Source organism: Neovison vison, chromosome 11, assembly GCF_020171115.1.
Source record: "Neovison vison isolate M4711 chromosome 11, ASM_NN_V1, whole genome shotgun sequence".
Classification (NCBI taxonomy): domain Eukaryota; kingdom Metazoa; phylum Chordata; class Mammalia; order Carnivora; family Mustelidae; genus Neogale; species Neogale vison.
The window spans coordinates 32,802,921-32,828,742 of record NC_058101.1 but is presented as its reverse complement, the minus strand read 5'-3'; the positions used below and the strand labels follow the sequence as shown (position 1 = coordinate 32,828,742).

The 25,822-nt window shown below is 37.7% G+C and overlaps 1 long non-coding RNA gene across 1 annotated transcript in view; it reads left to right on the top strand.

Moving 5' to 3' along the window:
* Positions 1 to 16,856, top strand: part of LOC122889138 — a 29,060-nt gene extending 12,204 nt beyond the window's left edge. The window contains exon 4 of the long non-coding RNA XR_006380818.1: positions 16,754 to 16,856. This is a non-coding gene — a long non-coding RNA (uncharacterized LOC122889138). The remainder of the gene's footprint in view (positions 1 to 16,753) is intronic.
* The last annotated feature ends 8,966 nt before the right edge of the window (positions 16,857 to 25,822 follow it).

Sequence of the window (25,822 nt, the reverse complement as noted above, 5' to 3'; positions counted from 1 at the left end):
CCATAATTCGGCAAGCAAGGACAGATGACTGTTGTTTGAAGCAATGGATTTTTGTTCCTCATCCACAGGCCCCGATCTGTGTTTGGGAAACTGGAGGACGAACATAAGAGCAGTAGTCGGAATGCACTTCAATAATGACAAGTGCCATTTTCTTGCTGAAAGAGGGACTGTGCGAAGCTTACTTAATTTAAGAGGGCGCGCTCTCTTCTTCAGCATGAACCTGTTCTGTGTTGTCTCAGAAAATCACTCTTTGTTCTTAGGGTGGATGTGTGAGAGAGAGAGAAAGAGAGAGATGTGCAAATCTGATACAGTTTTGAATTTGTAAATGAGCAGGAAGAATGACGAGGCATGTTGTTGCCTCAAACCAGTGGAAGGACGCCCTACTGGGGGGGTCCTCGAAGCCCAACAATTCATCCATCTCCAACCCTCCCTGTTTATGTCATTCTGGACTGAGTTATTCAGTATTTGGGAAGTAAGCTACTGAGTCCAGTGTATTACACTGGTTGCAAGAAAATGGGAGTTTTCTTAAGTAGAAATGGAAGTTGACAATGAAGGTTTAAGCATTTGTGAGAGAAAAGAAGGGACAGCAGGACAAGGAAGCAAGTCTAGAAACTACAGTATTCCCTCAAAGAGCTTCCCTGTGAGTGGATTAAGCTGTTTTTTTTTTCTGTTATTGTTGTTTTCCTTTCCCCTTAGACTGTGGAAGCGTATCTTCATGTTTTATCTTATAAATTTTAAATGTAACTTTGATGTTGGAGATTTGTAGAAAGCTGTTAAAATATAACAAAGATATTTTTTACCATATTTGCTTTATCCTTCTCTATTGTTTTTTTTTCTTTAAAAAGATTTTATTCTATTTTTGTATTCTTTTTTTTTTATTAACATACAGTGTATTATTTGTTTCAGGGGTACACGTCTGTGAATCATCAGGCTTACACATGTCACAGCACTCACCGTAGCACGTGCCCTTCCAAGGGCCCATCACCCGGCCACCTTCCAAGGGCCCATCACCCGGCCACCTCCCAAGGGCCCATCACCCGGCCACCTTATTCCTTTTATCCTCTTCCCTTCCGGCAACTCTCAGCTTCTTTCCTGAGATTAAGAGTCTCTTATGGTGTGTCTCCCTCCTCTGGCCCATGTTGTTTCTTTTTTCCAATAATTTTAGAGTAATTTACTGACATGATACCCCTTTCTCCTAAGTAATTCAGAGTGTGGTTTCTTAAAGCAAGTGTATTCTTTTACGTAACTACAACACAATGATTAAAATCAAGAGTTTGATATTAAGATGATACTGGTCTCTAGTCTCTAGGACCTTTCCATATTGGAACATTGGGGTCCCAGAAATGTCTACTCTCCAGAGTGTTACCTTCAATGGTCATGTTCCTTCTGTCTTCTGTAATCTGGACCAGTTCTTCAGTCTTTGTATTTCATGGATCTTCATGACCTTGACATTTTTGAAGAGTACAGGCCAGTTGTTTTCTGCAGTATCCTTCTGTCTGGATATGTCTGAAGTCTCCTTGTGGTTTTCACAGGATTATTGCAGAAGTGAGGCTGTGTTCTTCTCTGCACATCTTATCAGGAGATGCAAGATGAGGGCACCCCAGTACTGTGGATGTTAACTTTGACTCCCTGGTTAAGGTAGAGATTCCCGCATGGCTCCACTGTAAGCTGACTCTTTATCCTTTTGTAATTAGTAGTTATCTGTTGGGGAGACTAGTTTTCCAGTTTTAAAAACATTCTTAAAAATTGTGAAGTATAATTCTACTCCACATATTTGGAAAGGAAGTTTTGTTTCTTTTTCTTTTTCTCCCACATCCACTCCTTAGTTGTCTGCTTGCCTGCTCTCAGCTCTGCCACTGGGACTCAGCCTTGCATCTCTGGTCTGAGCCTGTCCACACTGCCTTAGCAGAGTGTTGAGGGGTGGAAGAGAGTCCACAATGCCCATCACTCCCTCATCTCTTCAATTCCCAGAACACAGCTGTAAAAATGACATGAAATGTACTTTGTTAAGAGTTTTGGGAGTTTCTGAAAGGGATTCTATCAAATGGAAAATAAGGGGCATTCCTGTTTTGCTCTATGACATTTAAGAAAGCTTTTTCTGCTGATAGTTTTCTGAATACCTTTCTTAAAAAAGACACTGAGGCAATGGGTTCTGTAGACCTTACATATTCCTCCTTTTCCCTTATGTAGGAAGCTTAGTTCCTGCCCAAGATCAAAGTCACTGAACTTAAAAAGTACTACTCCCGTACCTAAAAGTTAATAATAATAGGTTATTATTATTACACATCCAGTAAAGGCTCAGAATTCTTTCACTTTGGGCAATTCTTTGCAGATAAATTGAATATAAAGCCAGGGAAAATGTGCTTATAATAGAAAAACTCTCCATCTTAGCATAATGAACAGTCATAGTGAAAGGAAACATTTTACTCTGACCTATATGATACCTTGTTGCTTCTGGTTTGCCTTTACAGATTAGGTAGTGGGAAAACTCATAGGGTGAAACATGGGTATTTCCTTTTCAATGTCTGTTTCCATAACAGATGAGATAAGATGTTGAGGGAGTGTGTGTGTATGAGAAATGAGATGCCACTTTCCTTGAGAGGTAATAAAAGGAGTAGCATGCTTATTAAAATTTCCATTCTGCCAAAAACCTGATCCAGTGGATATTTCATTCTAAATAATGGGAGGATCTCACATTCTCTTGATTTCATTTTAGATTGTTTTCTGCCATCGGGAAAGAGATAGGGAGACTTCTGTTTTTGTTTATGTTTTCTCTTACCACAACACAGTATGTGTTGGAACTACTGGCAATCAGAGCATTGAAACAGTGAGTGAATTGTTTGGATTGGTTACCTTGAAGAAGCCTAAAGAATTTGGCAGACATCCAAAAGCCAGAGACATTGCACGAGTTAAGGGTAAAATTGATCTGCCTTCCAGCTTTCTGTCCAAACGACTGCCTCCTTCTGTTGCAGCTTTGGCGACTGATCTCCCTTTTTTGGAATACTGAGGTTTTGAAAGCCCTGGCAAATACTCAGTAAAAGCTTCCAGCCAAGGTCAAGGAAGCTGCTTCCTTCCTTCCAGACACAGGCACCTAGGCTGCTGGCGTAGGCATGGAAAGTGCATCTTGGAGGAACGCAGCCTATTCCCCCTTGAGCTCTGTTCTCTTCTTTCCTCTTAGTGCATTCAACTGTCTGAGCTTCTGACTCACAGCAGAGATACTGTTGCTGCCTGAGGGTAGTAGTTATTTGGGCTATCCTGGAATGCCCTTGCACTGAGAAAATTAGAAGCTGGGGGAATCAATAAATTTTCCCACTGTGTGCATTTCCCACTAGCTCTTCCTGCCTCTGATTCTGCCATTTTAGAGGGAACAGCCTCCCCACTTTGCAGGCTACCAGTTTATCTGTGGAATCAGTTGGGGCATTGAATGCATCCGGAAGAGATGCTTCTAGAGCAGGGAGCAGAAAGAAGGATAGAGTGTTTTCTTTTTCTGATCCCTCAGAGAATGAAATATTCCACATAAGTCTATTTTCTGGATAACTGAAACTTCTGCCTTTAACATTAACTTTGAGAAGCACTATAGCATAGTGGCTAAGCACATAGACTCCGAGGCAGATTAGCTGTGTTTAAATCCTGACTCTACCACTTTATAGCTTTGTAAATTTCAGGACTGTACTTAACCTCTCTTGCCTCATTTTCCTCCTCCATAAAGTAGGGGCAATAATAGACTCTGTAAAGTTATTGGTTTTGTTTATTTGTTTGTTTGTTTGTTTTTAGAGAGAGAAAGCACACACTTGCCTGCACCAAGTTCAAAGAGGGGCAGAGAGGGAGAGAGAGGAAAAAGGGCGAGACTCCATGCTGAGCCCAGAGCCCTGTCTTGGGGCACAGTTCCGCAACCCTGAGATCATGACCTGAGCTGAAACCCAGAGAGTCAGGTGCTCAACCAATTGAGCCGCCCAGGGGCCCCCAAACTCTGTACAGTTACTGTAAGAATTAAAGAGGATTAGATGAATTAATATATGTAAAGCATTAAAACAGTGCTAAATATGTTGAGTCCTAGGAGAGTTATTATTAATTCAACCATTCATATGCAAATCTTGCTAGTAATTGTACCTACCTTCTTGTTTTATTTTATAAAATACACTGAATGTTGAGTACCTGGTGCTTTCCTATCCAGAGAAATTAACATAGTCATGCCTTCAGGTCGTGCTATGATGATGTCGCTGGTGAAATGATAGCTAATATTGTATAATGAGCAGGTTTCATGCATATTGCTGGTAATCCCTACAATAAACCTCTAAGACAAGTACACTTATAAATAGGTTAAGAGGATTTCAGTACTTGCCCAGTTTCACACCACCAGACATAAAGATTTGAGATGCAAATCTGGAGGCTGAGTGACTTCAGAGCTGGTGCCCTTGGACCCCTCACCACGCTTCCTGGTGCCTTGGCCTTCTGGTCCAGGTGCTGGTGATTCTCAAACTTGGGCATGCATTAGAATCTCCTGGAGGCCTTGTGTTAGAACACTCGCTGATGGCTGGCCTCCCTGCCCAAGCTTAGATGAGGTAGTCTTGGCATGGAGGGCGAGTACTTGGTGCTAGGTTGCTAGGTGCTGTTGATGCTGCTGTTCCAGAGATTACGCTTTGAAAACTGCTATCCTGCATGGAATGATGCCAGACTGTTATTAATTCCCATTATTATTATATTTTTTAAGATTTTTATTTGTTTGACTGAGAAAGATGCAGGGAGAGAAGGAACCCAAGCAGAGGGAGTGGGAGAGGGGGAAACAGGCTTCCTGCTGAGCAGGGAGCCCAATGAGGGTCTCCATCCAGAACCCCAGGATCATGACCTGAGCCGAAGGCAGAAGCTTAACAACTGAACCACCCAGGCACCCCTCCCATTATTTTTTTATGGTCCCATTACCGTTAGCTGCCACTTGAAGCTAGCTGTGTGTACTCTTGCTCTCAAGTCCTATTATATACACATTAAGCTGTTCTAAAACTCTCAGCGACTCACGTCCAATGGCCTTGAATGTGTGGATTTTATGGCAGCACCTGGCATTTGGAGGTTCCTTTTCTCTCACTGCTCAGCTCCCTGGAGCATCTGGTTCATTAACTCTGCTATGAGCTTGACGGACTTCCTTGCATATTGCTTCTTTTTATTTCACTGTAAGAAAAGTGTTGGCGAACGAAGCTCAGTAGATTTAAAATTTTCATCATGTGCCACCTTTCTCTTCTCTACCTTGAGGGCTATTCTCTGATACGGTGTTGCATAGTTAAGCACATTGCAGACTTTGGGTTTTTCCGCCTCCTCAACTCAGGAGGCTTCTTGCTCTAAGGACCTGGGGTTTTTACGTCTACTTTTTTGTTTTCTTTCTGTTTCTTTGTGTCTGATACGGGGCTTGGTCCCAGGACCCTGGGATCATGACTTGAGCTGAAGGGAGCTGCTTAATGACTGAACCACCCAGACACCCCTAGTTTTAGCTTCTATCCATATAGTTCTAATCCTGTGTAAGCCATGGAATGGTCACAGAATTAAAGCAAGATTTTGTTCTTGGTAGAACTTTTTTTTCTCTTTGAGAACAAGTAGATCCTTGATCTCCGGGCTGCTTTTCCTGAGCTTAACAGCATAAGAGGTAGGAAGCTCACAAGTCTGGCCTCCTCTGAAGTGGTGGGTTCCTCACGCTGCTGACGTATAAATAACTTGGAGTGCACTTCTATGAGAAATCGGGTCATAATAGGAAGCAAAGTTGGCTCACTTTTCCCCTGATGGCATGTTTATTTTTTGCATTCCTTTTTTTGGGCTGTTTAGTAGTAAACTGAAGTAAACACAACCTTAGCTATAGCCTAAGTCTTCATTTTAGACCATACTTTGTGCTCTGGATAATTCATGTTCCCTCATATTTACTTTCACCTTATAAGCCCATATTTAAATTTCTATATTGTGAAATACTTTTAATATAGGCCCCTTCTACTTTGCTGTATGGCAGTCATCTTCCAACCCCCCCCCCCAACCCATGCCCACCTCTGGACCTCATGCTGAAAGGGAAAAAGAATATTTATTTCCTTAAGCCCCTACAAATTGAGATTTCCATTACTTTTAACTGAATGCATTCCTTAATTGATTTTTCTCATATAATCAGAATTCTGTAAGGTAGGGCTCTTCTAGAGTTGGTTAATTCAGTGGCTCAAAAAGTCAACAGAAGCCAAGGACCTTTCTATCCTTTCTATTCTTCCATTCTCCTCATGACAGATTACCTCGTGGTTGCTTCATGACTGCAGCAGCGCCAGACATCACATACTTTCATAGCAATATTAAGAGGAAGGGAAAAAATAAATCTTTCTATCTTGGGTCTCTTTTTAGGAAAGGAAAACATTTCCCCCAAAGTCCCTCAGCAGACTTCTCCCTGTGTCTCACTGGGTCCCATGCTATGCCAAACAAAACGTTTGCCAAGAGGGATAAAACAACTATGACTGGTTCCAGTCAATCTAGAGTCACCTGCTGGGGAGGGTGGTGGGCCCTGTCTTCCCTGAAGAAAATAGCTACATGGAGAGCAACCAATAAAATCAAGGTTCTATTAGAAGGAGAAGGGGAATTGCTGGTATAGCAACTGACAATGTCTACCACTGAGGTAGGATTGGTCTCTTTGGCCTGAGTCACATTCATGGATTCTTGGACTGCTTAGGAGAGAATGGTCCTTAGGGAGATTTTGGATATTTTGATATACAGGAACCAAAATTAGTTTTTATTTGGATACGTTAATTTAATTGGGAAAGGAGTATTATATAATCATAAGAATAATACAGGATGATGAACTTCAGCCTAAGAGAGATAAATGTGTAGTTAAAAAAGGAATTTTGTTTTTATTTTTAAATATTTTATTTACTTATTTGAGAGAGAGAGTGAGAGCACAGGAGGGAAGAAGGTCAAGAGGGAGAAGCAGACTCCCCGAGGAGCTGGGAGCCCGATGCGGCACTCGATCCCCAGACTCTGGGATCACAACCTGAGCTGAAGGCAGTGGCTTAACCAACTGAGCCACCCAGGTGTCCTATGGAATTTTTTGTTTTGTTTTGTTTTTGTTGTTTTTGTTTTTAAAATAATATTAAAGATATGCTATGAGACAGCCCATATGGAGGACTTACTTTCACTTTGCCTTTGAATAACTTGAGCTCTCTGGAGAATAATTCCATTCTAAGGCAGGTGCATTGGTATAAATATCTGAAAATGAAAAGCTAAGAATGAAAGTAGGCTAGTGTGACTTCCTAGTTATTATTTATTTTTGAGGTGAAGGTTTGAGATGATTCTTAATTTTGCAGATGCTGCTCAGTCCTCAGAGAGCAGGAGCTCACAAGCTTGAGGGGTTTGTTTTGATGAGTAGAATCTGGCAACCTCAAAACCATAAGGACTGCCTGGCTTCAAAACAAAAACAAAAACAAAAACAACACAGAGAGGACCCTGCAGTGTTGTGATTAGAAGATAACTTTTACAAAATATTTACACATGAGTAGAACTAGGTAAATAGAACATGAATAAATCAGGTAGACCTATCAGAGCAAAATTACAAATCAGACAATAATAAATGATGTATGTTTATTTTGGAGACATCAACTGGAAAAAAATAAGCATGGTCCATCCAGCTATCACTCAAGACAGAATTAACAATAATTAATTTTTGCCATATAAAGAGATGATGTTTTCCATCATTACTCGTTTGTGGTAGCAGTCTGTGTAACTTCCTTCAAGAGCTTCATTGGCATATTCAGTATAAGATGTGTCCTTTCCCATGCCTATGTACCTCTAGAACTTCGGAATGCTTTGTCCTTTCCAAAACTCATTTTCTTATTTTTCAGTTTTTGTCAGGTGGCTGGGCATCTACAAAATGATTTAATATTCTACAACAGCACAACTCTTAAAGGGATATTTACCTATTTTTTGCTTCACATTTTACAATTTCATTTTATAAATTTTAGTATGAGCTTATAATTTTAATCCATAACAGTGAAAGAGCAAATCAGATTTGATTTTGTCACAGAGTATTTGGGCATGATAAGGTCCTTTCGTTTGCCCCATTTATAGATAAACCACAGTTACTTTAAGTATCTAAGGCCTTCTATGAGGCACCCTACTCCCTGACAACCTAATGGCAGGACATCCTAATTCTTTTCTAATCCTATATATATATCTACATACACACATATAATCCTAAATATGTATATATATACACATGTACATATACATGTGTGTGTATATATATGACTCTGTGTGTGTGTGTGTGTGAGACTTAGGGCAAGATACTTAGTCTCTCTGTGTCTCAGTTTCCTTACCTATAAAATGGGAGCTAACAATATTATTTATCTCTCACAGTAGTTATGAAGATTAGATTAGTTAATGTATGTGAAATCCTTAGAACAGTATCTGGCCCAATAGGTACTCAGTAAATACTAAGTACTATTATCCCAATAATTATTTAGAAAACATATTAAAAATACAATTCTCCAGTACTGGCAAAAGCTATTAGATGGCTGGTATCTGTCGAAGATCTTTATGTAGAAAATATAGAACATAAAAAAATGTTTAATATTAGATATTTTATATAAGTTAAATGTAAGAACTGAAAATGGAGAAATGTTATGTTCATAGATTCCAAGATTCCCATATCATAATGAGGTAAAATCCCCTAACTAAAATTATAAATTAATTCATTTTCAGGCAAAATACTAATTAGGTTTGTCTTTCTATTTTTTTTCTTTTTTTTTTAATGAAATCTGATGAACTGATCCAAAAACTTACTGGAATAGTAAAGATGCAAGAATAACCAAGATGAAGAACAAAACTGGAGGAATTGCCTTACGAGGTATCAATATTCCTCAGAAAACTGTAGTAATTAAGCAGTGTGCTATTGGCCAGGGATAAACTAAAAGGCTAGTGGTATAGAAAAGGGAATTTAGGAGACACTAACAAAAATAGAAAATTACATCGAAAAAAAGGAAAAGGTGCCGGACTGGCCCAGTCAGAAGACCAGGTGACTCTTGATCTCAAGGTCGTGAGTTCAAGCTCCATGTTGAGTGTAGAGGTTACTTAAATAAATAAATATTAAAAAATAAAAAATTTTAAAAACGACATTACAAATCAATGCATGAAGGATAAATAAATAATTGGCTATCTGTATTTACAAATTAAAATATTTCTGTATTCAAACTCTATAAGAAAGAGTAAAGGTAAATAGAAGATCTAAATATAAATGCAGAAAGAACTGAAAGTCTGCAGCTCAAGGTCATGATAATGAGATGGAGTGTGGGCAGGAGAGTAAAATGGAACTGGAAAAGTTAAAATGGACTTTAGTTATGTCGGGGTGGATTTCTTTTTCTAAAGACTGGGTCACACCCATGGATAGCTGGAGCATAGATGTTTGTTCCCTTAGTCATTGAATTTTTGTGTTTTGAAAATTTCACAAGATCAAAATGTAGAAAAAGAAAATGACAGCTCTGCAATTAATGAAGATGTCTTATTTTTAGGACTGAACTTTTTTAGGATACTCACACAAAAAGATTTAGAGTACCCTACACATATCATGTCAACATTTATATCGGAAAAGGCTGGGCCACCATGGTGGGATCTACAAGTAGAGCAGAGGATATGGACTGGGGTCAAAATAGAAGCGTTGGTCTTGTTAAAGGAATTCATGCAAATGCTATTGGCAAATTGTATGCTTTCATGTATTCAATCTATTGAACACATATTTATTGAGTACCTAACATATATTAGACACTAGGCTAAGCCCTGAGGTTTCAACAGTACAGGATAAGAGCCTTACTCTGAAGATTAATCTCTCGTGGGAAAGGCATTCTTTTTTTTTTTTTTTTTTTAAAGATTTTATTTATTTATTGGACAGAGAGAGATCACAAGTAGGCAGAGAGGCAGGCAGAGAGAGAGGAGGAAGCAGGTTCCCCACAGAGCAGAGAGCCAGATGTGAGGCTCGATCCCAGGACCCTGGGATCAGGACCTGAGCTGAAGGCAGAGGCTTTATCCCACTGAGCCACCCAGCTGCCCCGGGAAAGGCATTCTTTAAAATAAAGATTATTTAGATACATAGATCATGACAAAATTTGATCTTACTACAAAAGAAAACTAGTTATACTTGTGTGTGATTTAGTATTTTCTATATTGATCGTCAAATTAATTGAAGAAAACACTTTATCTTTGAAATTAGTTCTTTGGCAGTTATCAATGTATTGCCTCTAATCTCCAGTTGCACCCATCATAATCCTGTATACACTTATGAGTAAAAGGTGCTGCATGTTTTTTGAGATAGGTTGTGACTAGCCTAAAAGGAGGACAATCATTTTCCCAATACTTTGTTCTAGAGTTAAAAACAAAGTCTCTGTAGTAGATTGAAAAGTGGCCCCCCAAAGATATCTAGGTCCTAATCCCTGGAACCCGAGAACGTAGTCTTATTTGGAAATAGGCTCTTTGCAGATGTAATCAAATTAAACTGAGATTATCCCAGATTGGAGTGGGCCCTAAATACAGTTTGGTGGGTATCCCTATAAGAAAAGGGACATTTACACAGGAATTTCTCAAAACTCTCAGAAACTATACAACACGTGCTGATTCAGCAACACACTCCTAAATAATCATAAGGAAGTCTCAGAGGAAATGACAAAAGTGTATTGAACTAAATGCAAGTGAAGTTGCAGTATATAAAAACGTGCGGGGGGGGCATGGCTACTTTGGGGAGATTTATAGCACTGATAGCACACTTTAGAAGTGAGGAAAAAATCTCAGTAAGCTGAAGTCCTACCTAAAGAACCTAGAAAAAGAAGAGCAAAATAAACCCAAATCAAACAGAAGGAAGGAAACAATATGAGATGTAATTAGTAGACCAAGATGGGCACCTGGGTGGATCAGCAGTTCATGATCTCAGGGTTGTGAGATTTAGCCTTGAGTGGGGCTCTGTGCCAGACATGGAGCTTGTTTAAGAGTCTCTCTCTTCCTCTCCCTCTGCCCCTCCCACCCCTCATACCCCTGTACTCTCGATTAAAAAAAAAAAAAAAAGAAAGAAAGAAAAGAGAAGTAGAGAAAATCAATGAAACAAAGAGCTTGAGCTTTGAAAAGATCAGTAAGATTGATAACCCTCCAGCAAGACTCAAAGTTAAAAGGAGAGGACACAACCAATATCAGGAAGGAAGAGGGTATTACTGCAGACCAGGCAGATATCAAAATGACAGTAGACTACTCTAAACAATTGTACACACAGACATTTGACAACTCAGGTGAAATGGACCAATTCTCAAAAAACACAAACCACCACACTCATCCAATATGAAATAATTTGAATAGTCCTATTACTATTAAATAAATTGAATTTGTAATGAAAAACATTCCCCCCAAGAAAACTTGAAGCCCAGATGGTTGCACCAGAGTATTCTACTAACTGTTTAAAGAAGAATTAATACGAATTTTACATAATCTTTTCTAGAAAGTAGAAGAGAGGGAGCACTTCTCAATTCATTTTGAAGCTGGTGTTACCCTGATACCAAAATTAGGCAAAGACCAAACAAAGAAAGGAAACCATATATAGTATTCCTCATGTATATAAATGTAGAAATCCTTAATAAAATATTAACCAGTAGAATTCATCAATATATAAAGAGAATTACATTCCACGGTCAAGTGGCATTTATTCCAGGATATAACCAATGAATTTTTTTAAGGATTTGAAAATAGAATAATTTCAAACTAAATATGAAAAATTTTATATTTATGGAAAGTTTTTGTATTTATTTCCTTTCTTTAAGCACAGAATGTGTTCAATAATGCCATAAAATACTCCATGCTGTTTAGTTATTGTGTGAGCCGCATGCACCCAGGAATATAATTTATGGTATTGATTCTGTTTTCTTTTCCTCACTATAAGATTTCACCTAAGAAAAACTTAAGAGCAATTTTTTGTGTGATTTTTTTCACAAATAGCATTTATAAAAGAAATATAACTACATTATTTTCAAAATGAAAATGTAAAATCACTGCATTGCTTTGTTAGTGGTATGTACATATTGGCTTTTTAAAAGATCATTTCTTAGTAACTGATTACACTTAAAAATATAGCTTTAGTCAAATCATTGACTCCACTGAACACCAAGTAATCAAACTTTGCCAGTTTTAAAAGGCCATTAAATCAAAGCAGTCTTTTTCCTCCTCCCTCTTGGAAACAAATTATAAAAATGGAAGGACATACAATGTACTTTGGCTAATGTGAAATTAATAAATCACTAGAAAATTATTTTTAATATTCTCCAGAGAGTCTTATTGTAATCGAGATCAAAGCAGCTTCATGGCTTCTTAGCTTGTAATGGCCCAGTACCACGCATCGACTTTATTTTTCTATGTTTCCGTAAAGACTTTATTTCTAGAAGTTTCTCTATTCCTTGTGGTGAGGGTATTTACTTAGAATACATCCCAATGAATTAACCAGATAAAGACACAGTTTACACAGCTGAATATTATCAATTTTTCAGTGGTAGAAAGCATCGATGAAAATAGAATACCTAAATCAAGAATGACAGAAGTGACAACGAAAAACAAATTAAAAATTACATACATCAAGGCCAGGACTACTCATTGTAAATTTTTTCTGGATTTGAGTACTATACTGGTAGGCAAGAGCACATAATAGTTTAATGTGCTTAATGTTGTTTTGTATAAAATTATTGGCATTCATAGTCATAGGACCACTGTAGTTTTTATTTTTATGAAGGCCAAGTAGCAAGCACATTTGTGACATGAAAGATTTGTATTCAAGTCCCTTTACCTAAAAGCAGCCTAGTGCACAGAGCTTATTAATATATCCTCAACTGATATATAAATGATCCAACTAATCTTGATTTATCAACTAAATAGAATATGAAATCTCAACAAGCAAAATTTATTACTTTTTACATTGGGCTTTATATACTTCTACCCTGCTTCTGAAAGATACAAAGAGGAAATTACAGCTTTTGTGGTTTCTTTAGGCTTTAGTATAATGTAGTTGGTCCTAAACTGCTGATCAGGAAGTAAACTTTAAGATTTCTTTTGTGTTGGTTTACCTGTGGCTACCTTGTAAGAAGAACATGCTTTTTTATTCTTATTTGTACTTTCAGATGTTGATCCATCCCCTTCCTTCCGTCTTTTCATTTAAAAAGGTATCTTTCATGATGATGGTTGAATTGTTAGACTCATGCATTCATTTGCTCCTTTGTCTTATTATAGACTTTTTCCAGAAAATGACATTATGAGATTCCTGGCAAATGATTGGATTGGCAAGTTAATTGGCAAGTTAATTCAGGCAAATATGAAAATATATGTCAATAGCAAATTGGAAAAATTCAATGGATATAATGACACCAAATAGTAAGGGTGTGGGGAAAATGAAATCATGTCCACTTTGGTTGAAGTCTAAGTTGGTCTGATGACTTTGGAGAGCAATTGGGAATATTTTGTAAAGTTGAAGATGCATCTACCTTGCCAAGATACTTCTCTACCCTAGAACAACCCAGGCACTTGTACACAGGGAGATTCTTTGAGCAAGTTTGTAATATAGGAAATAATCCACTTAGCAGTGAATAAACACATAAGCCATGGATTATTCAAACAATTAGTATGCAAGATTTATAATGAATGGTCCAGGCCTACATGAGTAGAGAGTTAATTTGAAAAATTCAAAGGTGAGTAAAAAAAAAAAAAAAAAACAGTTGTAAAGGATACTTAAAGTATAATTTATATAAATAGTACTATTTATGGATTCTACATACCTAATAAAAGTAGAAAACCATCATGAAAATAATACACACCAACATTAGGATAGTGGTTATTGCTGGGGAAGAAAATGGCAGATTGAGGGTATAAAGGTACCTATAACATTTCATTTTTGGAAAGCAAAGTGAGAGAACTAAAGTAAAGAAAGCAAACTATTAACATATGTTAAACTTGGTATTTAACTTGGTATTTTAGCGTTGTTTCACTTATAGGTGTCTTTCACATTGTCTTTTGAACTCTTATGTTTAAGTGGTTTCATAGTCATAAAGAAAAATAATTTTTAATTCCCCACTGTAAAGGACTGACTTCAACCAGGTGAATGTGCTTCCAATAGAAGTATCATCAAATTATGGGAATTAAAGAGGTTTTCTCTTAAACTGGCCAAGGAAGTGGCAAGAGGAATAATTTGTCAAGGAATGACTTTTGAAAGTAGACCAAGATACATTGTTATTTTCATGGGAAATTATTCTGATACAGTCCTCTTTTTTTTTTTTTTAAATATTTTATTTATTTATTTGACAGACAGAGATCATAAGCAGTCAGAGAGGCAGGCAGAGAGAGAGGGGAGGAAGCAGGCTCCCTGCTGAGCAGAGAGCCCGAGGCGGGGCTCGGTCCCAGGACCCTGAGATCGTGACCTGAGCTGAAAGCAGAGGCTTAACCCACTGAGCCACCCAGGCACCCAGATACAGTCCTCTTTTAAAAAATCTTGAGGAGGGGTGCCTGGGTGGCTCAGTCGTTAAGCACCTGCCTTCAGCTCAGGTCATGATCCCAGGGTCCCTGGGATAGAGCCCCAAGTCAAGCTCCCTGATGGGCAGGGAGCCTGCTTCTCCTTCTCCCTCTCCCCCTGCTTATGCTCCCTCTCCCTCCTCTCTCGCTGTCTCTCTCCCTGTCAAATAAATAAGTAAATAAATAAATAAAATCTTAAAAAAAATAAAAAATCTTGAGGACTTAACTTCTCCGGTGCCTGTATTTTCTTAGTAATAAAAAATAATGGTGGGATGCCTGGGTGGCTCAGTCGGTTAAGCCACTGCCTTCGGCTCAGGTCATGATCCCAGGATCCTGGGACTAAGTTCCACATGGGCTCCTTGCTTGGCAAGGAGCCTGCTTCTCTCTCTGCCTCTCCCTGCTTGTGTACTTGTTCTCGCTTGCTCTCTCTTTCTGAGACAAATAAATACATAAAAATCTTAAAAAAAAATAATGATAATATTGCATAACATTTAATAAGCATTTACTGTATTCAGGTTCTGCTAAATTATTTATTTTCTCATCAAATTCTCACCGGGTCTCTGTGATGCAGGTATTATTATAAACCACTTTGAAGGATGGACTAAATATTTTCTCTATTCACAAAGCAAAGCTAGTGCCTTACTAGCAAGAGTAACTGTTAGAATCATTTACTTGGTGAGAAAAACAAGTTAATAAGTAAATTAATGAAATATTTAAGGTAGTGGAGATGGTCCTCTGCCCCATCAGTTGCTAGTGATAATTAACCTTGGGAAGAGTAAACTTACCTACTACTAACTTGAACAGACTCTGGCTATCCCTTTTGAATATTCTATTTAATGGTCTTTTTATTTCATTGTTAGTACCTCAAAAACTAATTTATTGAATGTGTAAACATGAGTTTATACTAACAGGCATCTGTCTGAATGGAAAAGATGTGCCTATGTCTAAATTTTCCTCCAGCTCAGAAAATTGTGTGTGTGTATAGTAAGATTGATTAGATACTAATTCTACTTCTGAGAAATAATGATCTTTTTATTAAGAAATAGAAATTGTGCATTTGTGCATTTAAAAAGAGCTTCAAGTTGAGAAACAGTAGGTAGAGTTTTTATATATTAAAATCAAAGCAGGAAAAAATGCCCCCATTATTATTCAAGGGTATTTATTTCTCTCAGAAATAGGGAAAAGCTGAGGACGGGATCAGATATGAGATTGGACTGTAGAAGCTTAGTTTCTGAAGTTATTTGAGAAGGAGGCTAATTTTTATTTTAGAACTAATTATAGTTGAATTTATTGAGCCATCAAATGCTCTAATAAGCACCTATTGTTTTTCAAGAACTGAACTGTCATCTTTACAAGTAGGATTTCATTTAGCTCTGGCAACCTTTTATGCTCATTTTGCAAATGAGAAAACAGGATATGGGAGGGTAGGTAAAAAACTCAAGGTTTGCATAGCTTGAGAATGGCAGAGTCATGATTCAACCTAGAGTAGAATTTGAATCCACATAGTCATTTCTCTGCCTTTTCACCTCTTCCGAGCTGTTAAGGGGACTCAATGTAAAAACCTCCATAATTAGTTTTAGGACAAGCAGGTGAATCTGAGTTCTGAAACCTGCAACACCTTTTTATGGCAAGCTGAGCACGTACTTATTATTATTATTTTTTTTTAATGAGGAGCAGTCACAATTAAGGATATTAACCTAAAGGACCTCAATAAAGATCAGGGTAGAGTTTAATGGGAAAAAAAATTGTTCTCTTTGGAAGATATGCTAAGGAACTACGAGTGGCTTTTCTTTTTATCCATGAAAAGATTAGAAGTAAAGTATTCTGGATTATTTTGCAGGCAGAGAAACTAAAAGAATGCAAGACAGAGAAGCAGGATTCCGAATATTATATAATGCTTAGTATTACAAAAGCAATATGTGGTAGAAAACAAGAAAATATTGACAAAGAAAAGAAAAAGTTAAAAATCTATAACTATCACTGAGTGATAAATACCATCATTACCTTGGTGTATACAACTGTCTATTCTTTAAAAATCAAATCATGCTGTTCAACCTGTTTGGTTACCTGATTATAACTTTTTTAAAGGTTAAAAGCATTTATTTTCATTCCTTAGGGCATAAAAAGGGCATAGAAATGTCAATACAGTAAATATATATCCCTGAGGGTTTTGACTACCTTTCCATAAAACGTATTTTAACAGAGTATTATTTTCTTCTGTTCTCTATTCAAGGTGGTTCATGACAGTTGTGATCCAGTTCTCGAGACCAGCTACTGGGTGAATGTCAGGACTCTCAGGAACTGAACAGGCCTCGGTGTCAACCATATGATTCTTCTTCCAGGTTAGAAGGGTAATCCAGAGCCAAAGTTGAAACAGACATAACCGTCATTTGTGAAAGGTAGAAGAGATCCTACAGAATGAGTGTTTATCTTACACATAGGGAAAGTGAGGACTCTCAAATATGTCCAAGGCCATACAGCTGGGTGTTGCTGAGAGCCCCTAACTGAAATCCAGCTGTGCTAACTCAGTCCATGGCTCTGACGTCCACTGCATATTGATATTGTCTCTCACTCAGGATTCTGTCTCATGAGATTGCAGAATAGAGCACTGTGTTCTAGCTCTATTTGGGGCAATGTTTCCAAGCTCCACACTCAGGGCCCTGCATAAAGAGGGCCTTAGAAACATCTCCACCATTAAGAAATTCCATGAAGCTTAGTAATTGTTCCCATTACCCTTTAAATATCCTTTCTACCAATGGAAGAACAGAATGCCCATTCATTGATCTTAGGATTTAAAACAGCCATTGGAAAGATTTTTAATTTGGTTTTCAAAGTCCTGCTACTGGGCTATGAGGCAGGGTGGAAGTTTAAGGTAGAGGGATAAATGTAGAGCAGAAGCTGGCCAGGGAATAGCCAAAGGTTTAATTTCACCAACATGAAGGTTTTTCTTTTCCTTCCTTTATCAATTGTCATTGTCCTCTTCATCGTCAGACTAAAATTTTTTTTTAGATCTAACCTATTTTATGCTTACTGTAGTCAGATACTGAGCTCAGTGCTTTTATTATATGCATTGTCTCCTTTCATCTTCTGAATCGTTATGTTTTTTCCCATTGTACAGATTAGCAAACTAAGGCTCAAGAGATCTTGAGAGCCTCCTAGCTAGTAATCATGCTAGAATTTTTTGGGTCTCTGGAGCCAAACTGTGTACAGTCTATTATTTAATTCCTCTGACAAGAATCCATGAGGGGTCGAGGCCCCCAATCCCAAATCAGAGTACAGAGTAGGCTTGGAATTGATCTGGACAGTGGTATGAAAAAGGAGGCTCCAAGCTAGGGCACATGAGGCCTATGGCAATGAGTTTTCTGTGTCCAGTACTAAAGATTTTGATCTGTCTAACCATCACAGAGGTTATGCCCCAGGGGTGGGGTAAGGAGAATCCAATATAATCAGGCTGTCTTCTTTTGTTTTACATATGACGTCTACTTCCAGAGAAGAATCAGAGGTGGAACTAAGTCAGTGCAGTTAACATGCTGTAATTCCATTATTGGCAAGTGAGAGGTTTATGTGTATTTAGGATCAGGGCAGGGATGGGAAGGGTGAGGATCTTCCAATGGAAGGAAAACAATGTGCAAATCACAATAGGGTGTTGAAGAAGCACACTCAAGGTCATAAAGGTCACCCTGAAGGGTGGTCGACCAGCTTTCTCTCTGTACTGTTGCTGGGGGAGTATGCACATTTTTCAATTGGAATATATACAGTCTCAATTCTCAGAATATGGTCTCCAGGCCAGCAGCACCAGAATCACCTAGTAAGTGTTGGAAATACACGTTCTCCGGTTTCATGTCAGATTTACTGAATTGGAAAACTTGGAGTGGGGACAGGTCTTAGAGATCCAGGTGACCAGTGCCGCTAACGTTTGAGACCCACTGACCAGCAGCATTACAATTTTTAATTGTCACAGCAGCCATACGGGTTAAGTATTATTATCTTTGTTCTACAGAAAAGAAATCCAAGAAATGTCCAGTTAATGCTGGATGTCATGCCCATCTAGTAAATAGCAAAACTGAGATTAAAATTCACTCTTACGTGGTTGTAGAGTTTAGGTGCCACCCTGCTTCTGGGTAATTTTAGCTGTTAACTGAATTTCATCTTTGAGTTAATCCGTTTGGACATTTTCTTCAGAGGTGATTATACTTTCATATCATATCATATCATATATATTTATGTTGCCACTAACTTAGCATTTCAGTGATATAATAGGAACTACGTTCTATATGGAATTCCCTGGAAACACTGCCAGATCAATTAACTTTCCTTCCTTTCCTCTTTAGCTCTTTTTCATCCACAATTTATTTTGAAAATCTCTATGCTAGGACAGTTAAAAGAATAATCCAATAAGCAATCCTACATTCTTTGCTAGAGTTATCAGTTGACATTTTTCCAGATATAACTCTCGACCTGTGTATATGCATCCATGTGCATGTATGTTTTGAATCATGCACAGGCATTTTTCTGAGACCTTTGAAAATTAGTTGCAGATGTTGTAACAATTCACCTCTAAATTATTTAGTATGTGTCTCCCTGTAGAACTTTCCTTACACACCTGAGTACTACTAATACACTGAATAGATTCAACAGTTGCTCATAATATAAATATACAATCCATATTCTAACTTCTTCAACTATTAAAGAAAAAAATCCCTTATAGTTTTTTTTTTTTGAAAGACTGATTTATTTATTTTCGAGAGAGAGAGAGCAAGCTTGCGCAAGTGTGGTGGGGAAGGGCAGAAGGAGAGAGAGAGAGAGAGAGTCTTAAGCAGACTCTGTGCTGAGCACAAGCCCATAATGAGTCGGGGCTGGATCCCACTACCCTGAGAGCATGATCTGAGCTAAAACCAAGAATCAGATACTAAGCCTACTGTACCACCCAGGTGCTGCCCCTTGCAGTTTTTTTGTTTTGTTTTGTTTTTGTTTTTTAATTCAAGATTTAACAGAAATCTTGCAATGCATTTTGCTGTCATCTTTTTAATCTCCTTCCTCTACTATAGTCCCTCTGTTCTTTTTGGTTGCTTTCATGCCCTTGACATTTTTGGACTGTGGGCTCATTGTCTAAGAATGTCCCCCTTCCCATTTTTGTACTTCCTGTTGCATCATGTTAGGAGGCACATGATGTCTGTTTGTGGCATTCTGGAATATGAACAATTTGGTTATTTAGTTACTTGATATCTGCTTAGATCTCTGTAACATAAAGGGACTGCTTCCTCCTGTAAATGAAAATTGATATGTGAGATGATGTTCTGAAACCTGCTCTTCAACTTTTCACAGGAGGTGTTAGCCTCAGTATCACAGGGGGGTTGTAAAAGCATGATTTTTCTAATTCTCTTATTTCTGCATTTATTAACTGGCATTCTTCTCCATCATTTCCCCTCTTTTTCTCTCCCCTTTATTTTTAACATATTATGCATGTGCATATCAATGTAGGTATGAATGTGAATATTATGCATGTGTATGTATTATCACCATTTACTTTGATTAAATTTTTTAAAAGATTTTTTAAAATTTTATTTATTTATTTGACAGAGAAAGAGAGAGAGAGAGAGAGATCACAAGCAGGCAGAGAGGCAGGCAGAGAGAGAGGGAGAAGCAGGCTCCCTGCTGAGCAGAGAGCCCAATACTGGGCTGGATTCCCAGGACCCCGAGATCATGACCTGAGCTGAAGGCAGAGGCTTAACCAACTGAGCCACCCAGGCGCCTCTGATTACATTATTCTTAACATTATCTTTAAGTCTAAGGTTAATCTATTCTCATTTCTATTATTTTTTGAAGCATAAATACATCATAATTTTTAATGAATGATTCTAAATGTATGGTCACTGAGTTTGTACCTAGATAGAAGAAATAGAAGGGATTCGATGATTTATGTAGCCAATGGGATGGGTCAGCCCCTTACTCTTGTAGTCTCTGTAACTCTTCAGGACTTTGTTGACATATTTGGGGCAGAGTGGAGGGTGGAAGAATGCCCAGAGAGAATCTTTTAGATCTGATTTTCTGGGGTGCCTGGGTGGCTCAGTGGGTTAAGCCTTTGCCTTAGGCTCAGGTCATGATCTCAGGGTCCTGGGATCGAGCCCCACATCGGGTTCTCTGCTCAGGAGGGAGCCTGCTTCCCTTCCCCTCTCTCTGCCTGCCTCTCTGCCTACTTGTGATCTCTGTCTGTCAAATAAATAAATAAAATCTTTAAAAAAAAAAAAAAAAGAGCTGATCCCCCCCCCCCCGCCAAACTTCTGTATTTGTAGGCTATTTTTAAAGAGAAATCTGCTTTAAATTGGGGTCAAAGATTGGTTCTCTGGTGCATTTTTATATCTTTGTGAGTTCAGTGGTCTTCAACAAGTATTTTTTATATATATATATATAAAAGCTACTATATATACATATATATATATGTGACTATGGCATATGTTATATTATTATGCTCTCTCTCTTTTTATATATATAAAAGTATATATTCAGTTGTTGTGAGAAGAGGATCTCTATATTTTCTTTGGTATTATGAGTCATCTTCAGGTTTGATTATTGCTAAGAGGAAAAGAAATGACTAAGATCCAGAGAACCTTATGTTTCTTGAATAAAAGTTATAAAATAGGTCACAATGTTTGGAAACAACTTGTAGAATACATGAAAAATATAAGCATGATGAATTGTGAGAAAATAAAATTTGATTTGTGCTAGAGTGAGTGAATTGGGTTAAAGGTAGTAAGTTATATTTGTCATCCCAAAGAGACTACAACCGTTTTTTGAAAAGTAGTCTTATTTTAGATAAAAATGCCATGTTAAAATTAAATTATTTTTTAAAAAATGATCATTTAGGCTTGAGAATATTATACATACTTCAAAAAGCATGATAGAAAAAGAAAAAAAAACAGAAAAATGGGATTATCTTTAAAATGGAGATTAAGAAAAAGTAAAGTAGCTGAATATAATGATTTTCTAGCCATGTTTCTTCTGGTTTTCTTGAAAACTGTACCTCTCAGTGCTGGGAAAGCTCAGAGAAAGCCTAAGTCAGTGGTTGAGTAAGTGGGTTGTATGTTAGAAGTACATTTGCAAAACTTCAGAACAAATCTTCTGTTGCTTTATTTTTTGTTTCATTTTTATTTTTTAGTAGATTTTATTTATCTATTTGACAGAGAACAAGAGAGAGGGAGAGTGCAAGCGAGGGGAGCTGCAGAGAGAAAAGGAAAAGCAGACTCTCCACTGAGCAGGGAGCCCAATGCAGAGCTCAATCCCAGGACCCTGAGATAATGACCTGAGCCGAAGGCAGATGCTTAACTGACTGAGCCACACAGGTGCCCCTTGTCTATTGCTTTAAATAAAGCTATTTCTTTAACCTTTCTCCTGATTCTTCCATTAAAGACTGTATAAGCACAGGATAACCATGTAGGGAGAGGAAATTTCTCAGATTTTTTGGAGAAAAGAATTTGAGGTAAAAAATCTCGATCTTTCAGGTGTAAACAGGGCTGCCATGGATGTTGGACAGACTGTCCCTGTCTCAGCTGGGATTCCTGGCCAGGAGGAGAGAAGGGTCATGCTCTGACTGACAAGTTATGCACCTTGACAGAGATCAAAAGACTTTGGTCTGGAAGAAAGAGTGCCTTTCTGTAATATGCACAAAGGATGCCTATGGGCTAGGTTAAACCTGGCCACAATATTGGTGAAATTTAGAAATAATTCCCTCTCTCTCTCTCTTTCTCTCTCTCTCTCCTTTTTAAAAATAATTCTCTTTTAAGTGCTGTTCTAGATGACTATGTCAGAAGTAGACGTATGAAGGGGAAAGTAAAGGTCTAAAGGCTATACTCCTTGATTAAAATGACAGGTAGTGATTATCATTTTTTATCTTTCCTTATCTCTGTGGAAGAGGAAAGTGATCTTTCAAATTCCTTTATGATGAAAAGCAGTGATTATGTTTAAAAAAATATTTCTGGTGTTCGGAGTGAGCAAAACATTATTAATGGAATCTTAGTTTGGGGTATGTCTACTTTCATTTTTAGTTTCCAAATATTAGAATTTCAGAAGAAAATCATTTAAAAATACTGTTTATGGAAGTTTTTAAACTACTTTAAGATTTTGTATTCTTTATATTCATTCTCTGTAATTATATTAAGATATCTTCTAAAAATCAGTGACTTTTGAGGAACCATAAAATCTTACCCACAAAAGGTTATGGGATTAAAAAAAAAAAAGACCTTAAAAGAAGCATTTATTGCCATTTTTTTCCTCATTCAATTTGTCAACCTTAAAAGTAAAACAGCCAGTTTTTTAATCAGCAAACTGTGTTTATTCAGGAAGAGCACAGGAATTACAATTTGGGCCAAGCATAGAGCAAAAGCCATAGGCAAGTCTGGAGAATAAAGGAAAGGGATATCATTTTATAGAGGAGAGTGGGTAGTCTGAAAGTGCTCTTATAAACAAAAAGTCCATTGGACTAAACTGGGAGTTGAAAGTGTAGTGGCTTCCCATTGGCTGAGTTATGGAGATTTCTTATTGGTTGGGCTGTTGCCAGACAAGGGGAAAAATCTTCCTCCTTCCTGCTGCAGTAGTAAAGCTTTTTCCTTTTGGGAATGTAAGTTGTGCCTGTTCAGTTGGGCCTGTGATTGATGACAAGTGGTGATATATGAGAGGGCTCCCTTTTGGCCTCCTGATTCCACTTTAAATAAGGTGTCTTTAGTTTCACACATTACTATTTGTTTGTTACACATGTGGCTGATTCTCACTATAACTTAATGGAAGGAAGCAAGGCAAAGCAACAATTAAATAGTCTATATCTTTATCACACTCTCATATTTTAACAATTAAGCAATTTTTGTATAAATTAATATTGCTATTACTGTTACTCTCTAGTGATTACCAATGTTTAGCAATCTTTGAATTGCACTGAAGTTAGTTGCCTTTGTACCTTTTAAGGAGAAATCTGGGAAATTGGGAAACGGTGGTGGTATACTGAAAATTGTCATTCCACATTTTTTTTTTCTTTTGAGACATACCTGTTGAACTTTTTTTTTTTTTTTTAAATGTGTATGTGATTTGTGATGACGTGGATGGAACTAGAGGGTATTATGCTTAGTGAAATAAGTCAATCAGAGAAAGACAATTATCATATGATCTCCCTGATATGAGGAAGTGGAGATGCAATGTGGGGGGTTTGGGGGGTAGGAAAAGAATAAATGAAACAAGATGGAATCAGGAGGGAAACAAACCACAAGTGACTCTCAGTCTCACAAAACAAACTGAAGGTTGCTGGGGGGAGGGGGGTCGGGAGAGGGTGGTGGGGTTATGGACATTGGGGAGGGTATGTGCTATGGTGAGTGCTGTGAAGTGTGTAATCCTGGTGATTCACAGACCTGTACCCCTGGGGCTAATAATACATTATATGTTTATAAAAATATTAAAAAATTAAAACAATTTATATGTGAGTGGCAATATTTGTAGGTATAGGGCATTTATAGCTAATCAAGTTCCCTCAATCTTCTGAATTCTTTGTATTCTCCGGTAACTGTGTCTGATCCATTTTGTCCGTCACCCCCACCAAATGCCTCAGTACCACACCAGATGGACCAGATAGCTTGTTTCTCTTTACTCTGAATATGCTACTCTGGAGACATGCCTAAATTCTATCATTCTTTCTATTTTCCCATGGTTCATATACCTGAAGCAAGTGTTAGATTAATGAATAGTCACTGTTTGAAATTGTTTTTTCAGCAAGCAATTTCTCTCTAGAACTCAAGCATGGAAAGACTAGGAAATAGCTACAACAGCTCCTTCTCTTCTCATACGGTCGAGCTGGGGCATGTTTTTCCTGGTTTCAACAAAATATTCAATACATTTTAATCTGGGCCAATTACCAGATTTGCAATGGCACCATAGAGCTCTACAATTGATTTTTGAAAGTGGCTATATTTTTAATTTTTGTCTTATAACATAGGATAAGTTAATTCTCTAGAGTACACTATAAAATAAAGCAGTGATTTCACTGTTTTGTTTTAATGAGTCAGCAGAGAGGCTATGACTGGGGAACTTTTATGGATCACAGGATTTACAATTTGGAGAGCTAAAAGACGAGATAAAGAAACAACTAACTGATGTTCTGGAGGTATTGTGAAGTGTTGCTGACCTACGATAATGACTCCCATGTTAAAATCCTTTAATTATACATTGATTTTTCCATACTAGTAAAGTTTGTATTGTCTGCATTCCCTTCTGATACTTTTGGGAGCACAGAATAATGGTATGTTTCGATCTTTGTAATATTCAGTAGGATAAATAGGAAGCCCAAAGTGTGAGTGACTTAAAAGGAGGCAGAGATTTATTTCTCTTTCTCATAAACAGGAAGCAGAGGTAGACAATCCAAAGCTAATAAGGAAAGTCCACAAACATGAGGGCCTCAGGTTGCTTCCATCAGGTGTCTCTGCCATCTTAACGTATAGCTTGTAACTCGCAGTCCAAGATGGGTGCTCTTAGTCAGCATGAATAAGGAAGGATACCTCAACTCAAGTGTTTTCATAGACTTGAGTTTTCATAGACCATTTTTAGTTCATCCTCTTGGCCAGGATCTAGTTACATTGCCATGTCTGGCTATAAGGAAGACTGTGAAATGTAAATTTCATTCTGGAAAGCCCTGTTCCCAGTTTAAACTTAATGGTTCTATCAAAGGAGTAGAGGAAAATGAATATTGGGGTACAATTAGCAATCTCTGCCGTACCTTTTAATTGTTTGCTTTAGAGGCTTTATGTCTGAATTATTTTCCAGGGGCAGTTGTTAAATTCTTAAGAACTTGACCTGTTTTCTGGAATAGTTCAATGCATTTTGTTAATGACACTGTTTTAAATTATAAGAGAGGGAGACTCTGATCTTTCTTAAATGATGTAGGAATGGGGCACAGATCTATACCCTGTTTCTCATCCATCAGCTCTGGCATATAGATATACCCAAATCTTTACAGCTGTTTTGCTAAATTTTGATCAGTGAGCAAAACTTATTAATTTTTGTAGCTGATTATGTATGTAGATATTCTATGTTGTCATTTAGAACACTGAACTGAGTAGGTACCCAGAGGCTGTATATAGCAGGTACAGAAATCAAGGGCAGTATGGGAGGTTTCTGTATAGGAGATGAAGGCTCTCCCTTGTAGATTTGCTATCATGAACATGGGGCTTCCATTTCCTACCTTCACTCCCACATTCTAGCCAACAGAAAGGGAATTAGCAGAGGAGAAGAGCACACGCCTTCCCTTTACTGGCAGAATCTGAAATTT